The sequence below is a fragment of the Mya arenaria genome, chromosome 7, assembly GCF_026914265.1.
Source record: "Mya arenaria isolate MELC-2E11 chromosome 7, ASM2691426v1".
Classification (NCBI taxonomy): Eukaryota; Metazoa; Mollusca; class Bivalvia; order Myida; family Myidae; genus Mya; species Mya arenaria.
The window spans coordinates 18,140,554-18,152,051 of NC_069128.1; positions in this window are offsets into that span (position 1 = coordinate 18,140,554).

Consider the following 11,498-nt stretch of genomic DNA (forward strand, 5'->3'; position numbering starts at 1 on the left):
TTAAGCTCTTGCAATCTCAAGCTCTTACAGTCCTTATCTCTTGCAGTTTCAAGCCCTTGTCGTCTTAAGCTCTTGCCGTCTCAAGCCCTTGCCGTCTCAATCTCTTGTAGTCTTAAGCTCTTACAGTCTCATTTTTTTGCAGTCTCAAGCCCTTGCTGTCTTAAACTCTTGCATGCGCATGCCCTAACCGTCTCGAGCTCTGATAGTCTCAAGCTCTGACAGTCTCGAGCTCTTACAATCTCAAGCACTGACTGTCTCAAGCTCTTGCAGTCTCAAGCCCTTACCGTCTTAAGCTCTTGCCGTCTCGATTTCTTGCAGTCTCAAGCACTTACTGTCTCAAGCTCTTGCAGTCTCAAGCTTTTACAGTCCCAATCTATTGCAGTCTCAAACTCTTACCGTCTCAATCTCTTGCAGTCTCAAGCCCATATCGTCTTAACCTATTACACTCTCAAGCTCTGACAGTCGCAAGCTCTTACAGTCTCAAGCCCTTACAGTCTCAAGCCCTTACAGTCTCAAGCCCTTACAGTCTCAAGCCCTTTCAGTTTCAAGCCCTTACAGTCCCAATATATTGCAGTCTCAAGCCCTTACAGTCTCAATCTCTTGCAGTCTCAAGCCCATATCGTCTTAACCTATTACACTCTCAAGCTCTGACAGTCGCAAGCTCTTACAGTCTCAAGCCCTCACAGTCTCAAGCCCTTACAGTCTCAAGCCCTTACAGTCGCAAGCTCTTACAGTCTCAAGCTCTTACAGTCCCAATATATTGCAGTCTCAAGCCCTTACAGTCTCAACCTCTTGCAGTCTCAAGCCCTTACCGTCTTAAGCTCTTACATTCTCAAGCTCAGTTGGTCTCAATCCCTTACCGTCCCAAGCTCAGATAGTCTCAAGACCTTACAGTCTCAAGCTCTTACAGTCCCAAGCTCTTACAGTCTCAAGCCCATACCGTCTTCAGCTCTTGCAGTCTCAAGCCCTTACCGTCTAAAGCTCTTGCAGTCTCACGCTCTTACGGTCTTAATCTCTTACAGTCTCAATCTCTTGCAGTCTAAAGCCCTTACTGTCTTAAGCTCTTACAGTCGCAAGCTCTGACAGTCGCAAGCCCTTACTATATCAAGCCCTTTTAGTCTCAAGCCCTTACAGTCTCAAGCTCTTGCAGTTCCGAGCCCTTACCGTCTTAAGCTCTTACAGTCTCAAACTCTTACAGTCTCAAGCCCTTACAGTCTCAAGCCCTTACAGTCTCAAGCCCTTTCAGTTTCAAGCCCTTACAGTCTCAAGCTCTTGCAGTTCCGAACACTTACCGTCTTAAGCTCTTGCAGTTCCGAACCCTTACCGTCTTAAGCTCTTACAGTCTCAAACTCTTACAGTCTCAAGCTCTTGCAATCTTAAGCCCTTACAGTCCCAAGCTTTTTCAGTTTGGAGCTATTGCAGTTCCGAGCGCTTGCAATCGCATGCTATTACAGTCTTAGGTCTTATTCACCGTAAGAAAATATACGAATATCAAAGTTAATCATTTAAACTATGTGTCTAGGGCCCATTTCAATAAGATATCTTTGTCGTAAATCTTACAATCTTTATTTAAAACGGGGACCTGTATTGTAGAACAGCAGAACGACTTATGACCGTGTTTTAAATTTTAAGATTATCCCATAAAGGTCAACTTGCAGCATAAGCTTGCATCTTCCCATTTTTTTGTTATTTTCGCCAAAGCCTTATTTTCTTGATAACAATGATATAATTATAGTGTGCAGTGTCATTTTGTATGTAATGTACATATATAAACAATTGAATTATATATAAAATTATACACAATAAAATTAAGATTATTTCTTGTATAATTTGACTAAAATGGTACTTTGAATTGAAGATCGTGGCTGATTTTTATTTCGTTTGTATTGAATAGTCAAATTTATGTAATACTGTGACTTACTAGGCTCTATTTCTTAAATTAATTAAAATACCGATTGTATACAGAACCATAATGCATATAAATAGTATAGATATGTTTTCCCTTTTTACACAACCATATATAGCAAACGAATCAATAAGTGAAGGAGACGTGTGGATGTGTGTATGTGCGTGCGTGTGTGCGTGTGTGCGCGCCTTTGTATGTGTGTATGTTTGTACCTGCGTGATTAGTTTTTTGATCTTCTGAAAATATGAAACACTATAGATATGTTTTTTATTTATAATGTGTTTGAGATTGTTATTCAGTTATTACAATATCTATATTCAAAATAAATTAGAGAGAAAAGGCTCTATTCGAACAAGGCCTTAAAACCACGACCTAGCTCAGTAGAGTTCTTGGAAGTTCAATAAACATTGGATGTTTTCAGGGATCTTTGTTATGTGAATATAATTCATCTACAGCTCGACTGTAGGCCAAAATGCCTATAGACCCTAACTGACAGATTATGTCTCTTAAAATCAGATTAGACCAACTTCAATTACTTTTTCATCAATTCCAAATATCACAAATCTATCAACCGTTTTCCACCTTGAAAACACAGATGTTTCCACCAAAAATATAAATTAAAGTGACACTCTTATTCAAAATCAATACATTCACATGTATAACAAACATCAATTTTAAGTGTTAAACCTTTAACTACGTATTAAATCATGCACACAAGGAAAATATTATTTACTGATAAGAAGCTTGTATTCGTGTATTTAAAAGCAGAAAGCGCAAAAATATTAAATGATTGGTGAATGCTAAAAGATTTACTGCCATCTACTATAGTCTCATAAGGTAGAAAAACCGTATGTTATGCTCATTTCTTTCAATTTAAACTTGATATCCTTCATAACAAACATTGTTTTCGACATGTATTCATCCATTTTGGAATATTAAAACAATACTATTAAATGTGGTAAATCTTCTTTGTGAGTAAGAGTGCATCTTTAAGGGATATTGATCACATATACCAAGAAAGACAACTCTGTCAATTAACTCAAAGCTGATTTGCTTGTTTTCTCCCTTAAGTTACATCAAATAGAACTCAGTTAACTATAAAATGTAATACTGCTGAAAATCTGACTTTGTTACATCTATGCAAAAATAATCTCCGTTTATTTGTTAATAATTCATGTAATAAGTAGTGGAAACTACAGACAAAAATAAGCTATTTTAAATTATAAAATCTAACTTAAACATAAAGTGTTTGCACCTTGCATCAGAAACCCTCAAACAGGCTGTTTCCTAAACAAACTAAACCCCTCTCGGAATGGCACGGTTGTCCAAATAAAATGTATTATCATCTTCACCATTATTTGTATCATCATTGTTAAAATTGATATCATCATTACACAGTTATTTTTTTAGTTTAAACTTATTTATTTTGCAACGATTGTGAAACAATTTATTACAACATTATATTAATCACTCTCGTTTGCACGATATTACGCATGAGTGTGGTCTTGTGTTGTGGGGAAAACGGTGACCACCAACCAAACCTTTCTACAGTCGAACCTCAAGCCACGGAAAATTCAAGCCAAGCGGGATTATTTACCTTCAGTATAAAGAATTCGTCCATTACATCTAGTTCGAGCCAACTAGCAATTAGAGCCAAGCGAGTTCGAGCCAACGGGGTTTGAATGTACAGTGATTGAATATGAAAAGAAATCAGATCGCAGCCTAATTTCACTTACCCTTTGGTTCATCAGTTCAAAGCGCCGCCCTCTTTCTGAAAGCTTGTTGCGAGAGGTAGTTTTCAGTGTGGAGACACGATATATGCCCTGAAATGCATCCCTCGCCCTCGAAAACAGTGTCCACACGGACGGGGAAACGTCCGTAGATGAAAGTGTCTTTGCCTGAAATACAGCATGAGTCTTGAATATAATGAAACAAAATATGCATTTAAAATACATTTGGTTCGGGTTACCTGACCCTACCTCCGAAATAGGGACCTACCCTACCGATTTCAAAGGCAGTTGGTAAAAAATAAGATTTTTTATTAAGCGTGGGTTTTAAAGCTGCACTCTCACAGATTGAACCTTTTGATATATTTTTTTTTAATGTTTTATCTTGGAATGAGCCAATATATGTGAAAATATATGGAAACCAGTGATATAAGACTGCTGACAAAAAAACAGATCGCAGATTTTCATGTTTATGTTCAAAAATTGATGTTTTATGCATTTTTTCTTAAACCGTTAGTAACGCTTTTAGCCATAACATTTCTGAATGGAAATATGAAAATCTACGAAATTATCTAGTGTTAGCAGTCTTATATCATTGGTTTAGCAGATATTTAAGCAAAAATTGGCTCATTTCGAGACAAGAAATAAGAAAGTCGTCAAGACGGTAAATCTGTGGAAGTGCAGCTTAAATATGTAGTTTAAAAGCTTTATAAAGAAAAACGTTAACACCATTCTCCAATGATGAGAATAACGTTCCTATATGACGCCTTTTAATTATTTTTTATTTTTTTTTGGGGGGGGGGGGGGTGATGACCTTTTATTTTTCCCGTACATTTATGGTATGCGTGGTTCGGGGCACACCACAGGAACATACCCCACAAAACATTTTCATAAATATAGGGACTTATATTCTACAAACGAGTGTATTAATTTTTCAATTATATCAATATGTATTGATAGATGTATCATCTAAAACAAAATTTCATCTAAAAATTGAATTATTATATTACGTCCTTTTCTTCTTATTTCTTTAATAGATGTTACATCAAGTATTACATAACTAAAAAGGTAAAGACACATATAATTATATAAATGTATATACATTTATAAACAAAGAAAAAATTAAAACCCTACTTACCCTGCCTGTTTTTAAAGGGAGGTAACCCTAACTAAACAAAACAAAATGTACTGAGGATTTTTTATGTGTGAAATTATAATATTCATCATAATCATGGTAAACAGTGACTTTTTTACCTCACGGCAACCTTTGCAGACAAGCATCTTGTAAAGTCAGGGGATTCATATATGTTGAGCTGACTCTTGGTTGTACTTGTCACCCTGTTGTGTCACACTAGCAGGGAACGTCAACGTCTTATTCAACGTCTTATTCCCAGTTTTGTTCAACGTCTAAATCAACGTTTTGTTTAACGTCTTATTCAACGTTTTGCTCAACGTCTTATTGAAAGTTTTGTTCAACTTCTTGTTCAACGTTTTGCTCAACGTCTTATTCAAAGTTTTGTTTAACGTCTTATTCAACGTTTTGCTCAACGTCTTATTCAAAGTTTTGTTTAACGTCTTATTCAAAGTTTTGCTCAACGTCTTATTCAAAGTTTTGTTTAACGTCTTATTCAACGTTTTGATCAACTATCAACGTTTTGCTCAACGTCTTATTCAAAGTTTTGCTCAACGTCTTCTTCAACGTTTTGATCAACTATCAACGTTTTGCTCAACGTCTTATTCAAAGTTTTGTTCAACGTCTTATTCAACGTTTTGATCAACTATCAACGTTTTGCTCAACGTCTTATTCAAAGTTTTGTTCAACGTCTTATTCAACGTTTTGATCAACTATCAACGTTTTGCTCAACGTCTTATTCAAAGTTTTGTTCAACGTCTTATTCAACGTTTTGATCAACTATCAACGTTTTGCTCAACGTCTTATTCAAAGTTTTGTTCAACGTCTTATTCAACGTTTTGATCAACTATCAACGTTTTGCTCAACGTCTTATTCAAAGTTTTGTTCAACGTCTTATTCAACGTTTTGTTCAACTATCAACGTTTTGTACAACGTCTTATACAACGTTTTGTTCACCGTCGTATTAACGTATTGTTCTGGATTGAACAGGTCCAGCGTGTTGTCTGTTCTTGGCGTTCCTGATAAAAATATGTTCAAAGTTAAATAAATAAATAAAACAAATGGGTTAAAATTTCTTAACATTAACACTGACCTATATGTACGCATATAACTTTGACCTATAGGTACACAACAATATCTATCAACTTACATAGTTCATTTATTAATTTATACCATACGAAACACTGGCCGTGTAACATAATTTAAAGGACGTTGCACCCCTTCTGCGACCCGCCAGTAATCAGTCTTAACGCAATCGGAGCATCTGGTGCATGTATGTTCTCCAGAGACGGTTTTATCTTGAACACATAAGGATGACTTGTGTATCCAAAAACGTCGTGTTTATTCTTAAAATAAGAAAAGATTCGTAATGCATTTTAGCGAGATCAAATACAAATAAATAATAGCATTTTAGTAGACTCGAGAAATATAATGCACCAGTCAATTGTAACCACGGGCCCCCCAGGTCCGGGGGAATACCGGGGATAGCCGGGGAAATGTGCCGTGTTTTTACCCTTCCGGTGGCTCCGCAGTGCCAGTGAATGCGGTGGTTTTGTCTTCGCACGAAATATAGCGGGGAATGGGCCTTACCTAGGGTCCCTGGGGTGCGGGGGCATTTGGCGGGGATTTTACTTCCTGATCGTCTCCGCAGGGCGGGGATTATTCCCGGGCTTGGCTGAACCGAAAGTCAAAGTCCCCGCTATTCCCCGGACCTAGGGGAGCGTGGTTACAATTGACTGGTGCATAATTCTGTCCGCAGAGAAACTCATCTAGAAAAAAAATACTTACTTTATTTTCAGGCTTAACAAAGAGTTACTTTCACAAATGAACCATCACCGTGTATACAACAAATAAAGAGTTGTTCGTTGCGCTACTGCTTTTTATGGAACTTTAACGAGAAATCGTGTAACAAATGAAAAATACCTGGTTTGTTTACGTTTTCCTTAACCGCGTGGAATCATTTCAGCAAGTGCGCGTGACGTAACCGTCCTACCCTTGAATAAATAATTCCGATTTTTGAGTTGTAACAACTCAATACCCAATGAAGATGTGACTGAGGTTAGCGCAGGCTTTTGGCAAAATGAAAAATGTTTATTTGTTGTATGTCCCTAAAATAGAAATAAATAAGAATCTTAAACTTAAATGTTTCCGTATTAAGTAAATAATACACAATGAAAACACAGTTTGCACTCGTTATATATCCGTAGAAGTCGAATTTTAAAAATGATTATTTTAAATAATAATCAAAATAATTATGAGCAATTTATATGTAAATGTATATCATAGCAATATTATTTTGATTTGCCTAAGAGATTCACATTATTAGTATCTTTTCAAAAGGTGTGACAGTGTCCAATAAGTTGACAAAAGCGCCATGAAATTCATGATTAAGATCTCGTTATCTACATGTTTTAAGTAATGCACTTATTAATTGTAACCATGGCACCTCCAGGTGCGGAGGTATACCGGGGATAGCCGGGGAAATGGGCCGTGTTTTTACCTTCCAGGTGGCCCCGCAAAGACGGTTAAATGCGGTGGTTTTGCTTTCGCGCCCAAAATAGCGAGGAATGGGCTTTACCTAGGGTCCCTGGGGTGCGGGGGTATTTCGCGGGGATTTTACCAGCAGTTCGTTCCCGTAGGGTGGGGATTTTACCTGTGCTTGGCTGGACCAAAAGTCAAAGTCAACGCTATTCCTCGGACCTGGGGGGGTTGTGGTCACAACTGATTGGTGCATAAATGAAACGCCCAAAACTGCCTCGGACTATTATTTCTTTGACATAATGGACAGTTTTCGGCCTTTTATCTGTACATAAACAAATATGATTTATACTGGGAAACAATCATGCACCATTCAAAACGGGGAAAACACAGATGAGACAGAAACATGGATGTTACGTTCATTATTGTAATCGTGTAAAGTAATGTATTATCGGCCTCTTATTAGCTTCACTACCTACTAATCTACAGACTATATAAATGGTAAGGTCGGCGTCTTTTTCGTAGTCAGGGCTTTTCACCGTATTTTTTATCGTATTATTTATAAATAGATGTTGAAATATGCCAGAAAACGCTACCGCAACATCTGCAGGTTGTACCGAGCGGCTGTACACTAGTAAAATTGTGAAGAAAAAAGAAAAGATGAAACTATGGTGTTTAATAAGTTACGACCGTCACGCTGTTTTCGGTAGTAAACTTGGTAGTTTTATCAATATGCCATATGTAGGCAGGTATCACTTATTTTATTTAGCTGATGACAGCGCTCTAGCAGTCAGGTGCATAGCTGCCTATACGCGAGTACGCGGCTAAATGCACATCATTCGGAAAAACAATATTTAAAACATCAACCAAAAGTTGCAGTATGCGTAGTTGACTACATGATCATAAAACTGTCCATTTTCCAGTACTAAATTAAGCACCTCAGAACGCCCAGATTGCACCATGGCTTTCAAAATTTTCTGAGGGGGCATGCCCCCTGACCCCCTAGCATAATTATGAATCCACATGAATAGAGGACTAGCTACGCCCCTGGTAATTAGTTTACCGTTGACAGAAAACGCATAGCTGTCTCTTAAGGACCATATAAGTCTCAACTCTACTATACCGCAAGGATAGCTGAGCTTTACAGAAAGATTATAGAAGCTTAGACTTGAATCAATCCTGAGATCTAAAATACTTATCCTAACTCTCAATGGCAACCCGATTCATTTGACAGCCAGGCGTAGCTGTCTATACGCGAGTACACGGCTTAATCCACATTATTCTGACAAAAAACAATCAAAACAAAATCAGCCAAAGTTGCAGTATGCGTAAAAACCCAAGAACACCAATAATGCACTAGATTTCAAACCATGTTTTTCAAAAACATTGAGGGGGCTGCCCTCCCCACTCATGCACAATTATGAATCCACATACATTGAGAGCTAGCTACGCCCCTGTCAGCTATTAACTAAACAATACGTCAATGCTGAGCGTTGAAGTAAAGATAGATAATATTATATATGAGCAACTACAAAGCTCAAGTCGGTTTATACAAAGTTTTAATTTATGTTCAAAGGTCATTAACTGCATCTAGAACGACAGTATTAACACAACTTGTCCTTATATAAATACGTTGGACAAAGTGCTGGAACAATACTATGCATCAATTCATAGATGTATGCCATAATTCTAAGCCGCTTCCCAGAGGATTATGTTTTGAATTCCAGGGGATTTCTTTCTGAATTCCAGGGGATTTTGGTCTGAGTTCCAGGGGATTCTGGTCTGATTTCCAGGGGATTTTGAGTTAAGACTAGGGCAATATTAAGCAGCGAAATTAAGCACAATATTGGCATTTACAGTATGAAATGATATAAGACTAAATATAGAATCTGGATTAATATTAATAACTATAATGTATGTTTAACAAAAAACAGCTATTTATAACAGTCATTAATAACACTATTATAGCATTTCAATCCTTACTATGTTATCATAACATAATAATGTTTTTTACATCAAATAAGTTCGAGTAGACATGTTTACAATTTTAGCAATTTTAGAGATCATTTAAAAAGGGAAACAACTTTTAGATAAGAGACAACAATTTCACATGCGCAAAATTCGACACACTACTTTGAATATAAAAGAGTAAACACAACGGAACGTTTATTTGATCTAGCTTCGTCCCCTTGTATTTTGATCTAGCTTCGCCCCCTGAGATCCCTAAAAATTCATGTCTAGTAAAGTACAATTATGGGCGACGCGGCATTTTGATCAAGATATATCTGTCAATGGTCCATATAACACGGTCAATCAATAATAAATGCATAAATGTTTTGCACACAATAGGGAATGCTGTTTATATTTAAAACATGCATAATTCAACTCTGCCCCGCTACGACAGCTCGCACTAGAGCGGTATAATCCATGTAATCAGCGCCGGGCTAGTGCACACTCTCAATAAAAGCATCAAAACATAATAGACTGTGTAATGGTTATATACGTTCTAGCCCCTGGACATGTGTACATTTAGGTGTGAAAGCATGGAGCGATAAATTTCGTTGTCAGCCTTGGATGTACATTGGTCAGTTGAAGGCGGGAAAGGAGACAATGCGGACGTTGCATAATGGTTATCATCAGGATTGCAGGTATGTTTTGTATGTTTTACATGCATTTTGCTTGCTGATTTAATGATTTGTATGAATATCCCGAACTGTTTCGACTGATTGTAGAGTGTGTTTTTTTGGGTTTTTTCGAAGGTTTGTTGTTTAACAAATTCGTGAGCTCATTCAACGATCGGATGATTCAAAAAACGTCCGCAAGTATGTTGCCTATATTATGAGATGTGTGTGCAAACTATCTCTTTCGCTTATAGGGGAGATGATAAAAAGATTAAATGTTGATTTATTTGCAAACCATTTTGTTCTCTGAAACTATGCTCTGTCTGAAAAAAGTGTAAATTTGAATTTAAATCATTTTAGTGAGTAACGATAAACTATTAATTTATGTGGACGCTGATCTCAAGTCCCGTTTTATGAAATCCGAGAGTTATACAGTCGATATGGTTGCTCCACAATATATTCGATTGGATGTCGACTTCCAGGTATTCCGTTAGAATAACCATGTTAAGGTCTAGTCTAGAATAGTGTACCTTAGTATAGAACCTCTACCAGAAGAACCAGAGCTATAAGATCGAGATTGTCCAACGCAGAACTGTTCGTTATGCACTCAACCGCTTCCATTACACCAGAAGCGGGAATTCCATTCTGAATGAATTTTGCTGGGAGACACCCAAATCTGGTATGGTCAAACTGCAACTCACCGGCTCAAAATCAACCACAATCTTATTGATGTAACAGCATTCAAGAACCTTAATAAACGGTCAACATCCACGCCAAGATCAAAGCACCAGTTCAGCCTCTACCTACCATCTTAGGATCAATTCAAGTTCAGCTTCTCGGGGACTTTACAGCAGCGGAATGGACAACCAACCACAGTGGCCGAGGCTCCCACCTTGGTACTTTTCAAGAGGGAGTTCCCCACCCAGCCCTTCTAATGGAGATCGTCAACAGTTGAAGGATCCTTCTCAAGTCTTGAGCTGTGCCGACGGGTACTCGTCCATGGCATCGCCATGCAAGTCGGAGAGATTAATCTTCCAGTCTCACTGCTGTGGGTTTTTTTTTCTCCATTTTATCTACGGCATACCCATGACTGTGTCTTATGTTCTTTCTTCTCCTTATTTTCTATATTCTAGCTAATCATAGTATAATATTTTTTAACCGAACCCGAAAAAGTATATATTTGTTTTATTTTCTTGTAAAGTAATACATATAATACTTCAAATGTTGCAGTCATTCCGTTCAATGAGGTTATATAAACTTTGACATTTAAGGACATGCATAGGTTCGATGTTTGAGCATCACCGGTACCGGAAGTGTCCCTTCATCCAACCGGAAGTGTCCCTCCCTCCAACCGGAAGTGAAACCTTTCCAATGGAGTTGGCTGAAGACGCAACAGGTGACACTTCATTGATGGCGCAATGGCTGGATGACTTAACTGGATTATTAAGGTGAGCTTCATGTTTGAAAGAACTTATTAAACAATAGGCCGATTGTTCAGAACTTGGTTAAAGTTATTAAATGTGATTTAACATTTTAAACGTGAAATAGTAGGTGGTGCGCTCATGTTAAACTTCCAGAGCAGTTAAGATTTGAGACCTGACCTTGAACGTTATTTCTTTTAACAACGCTAAACA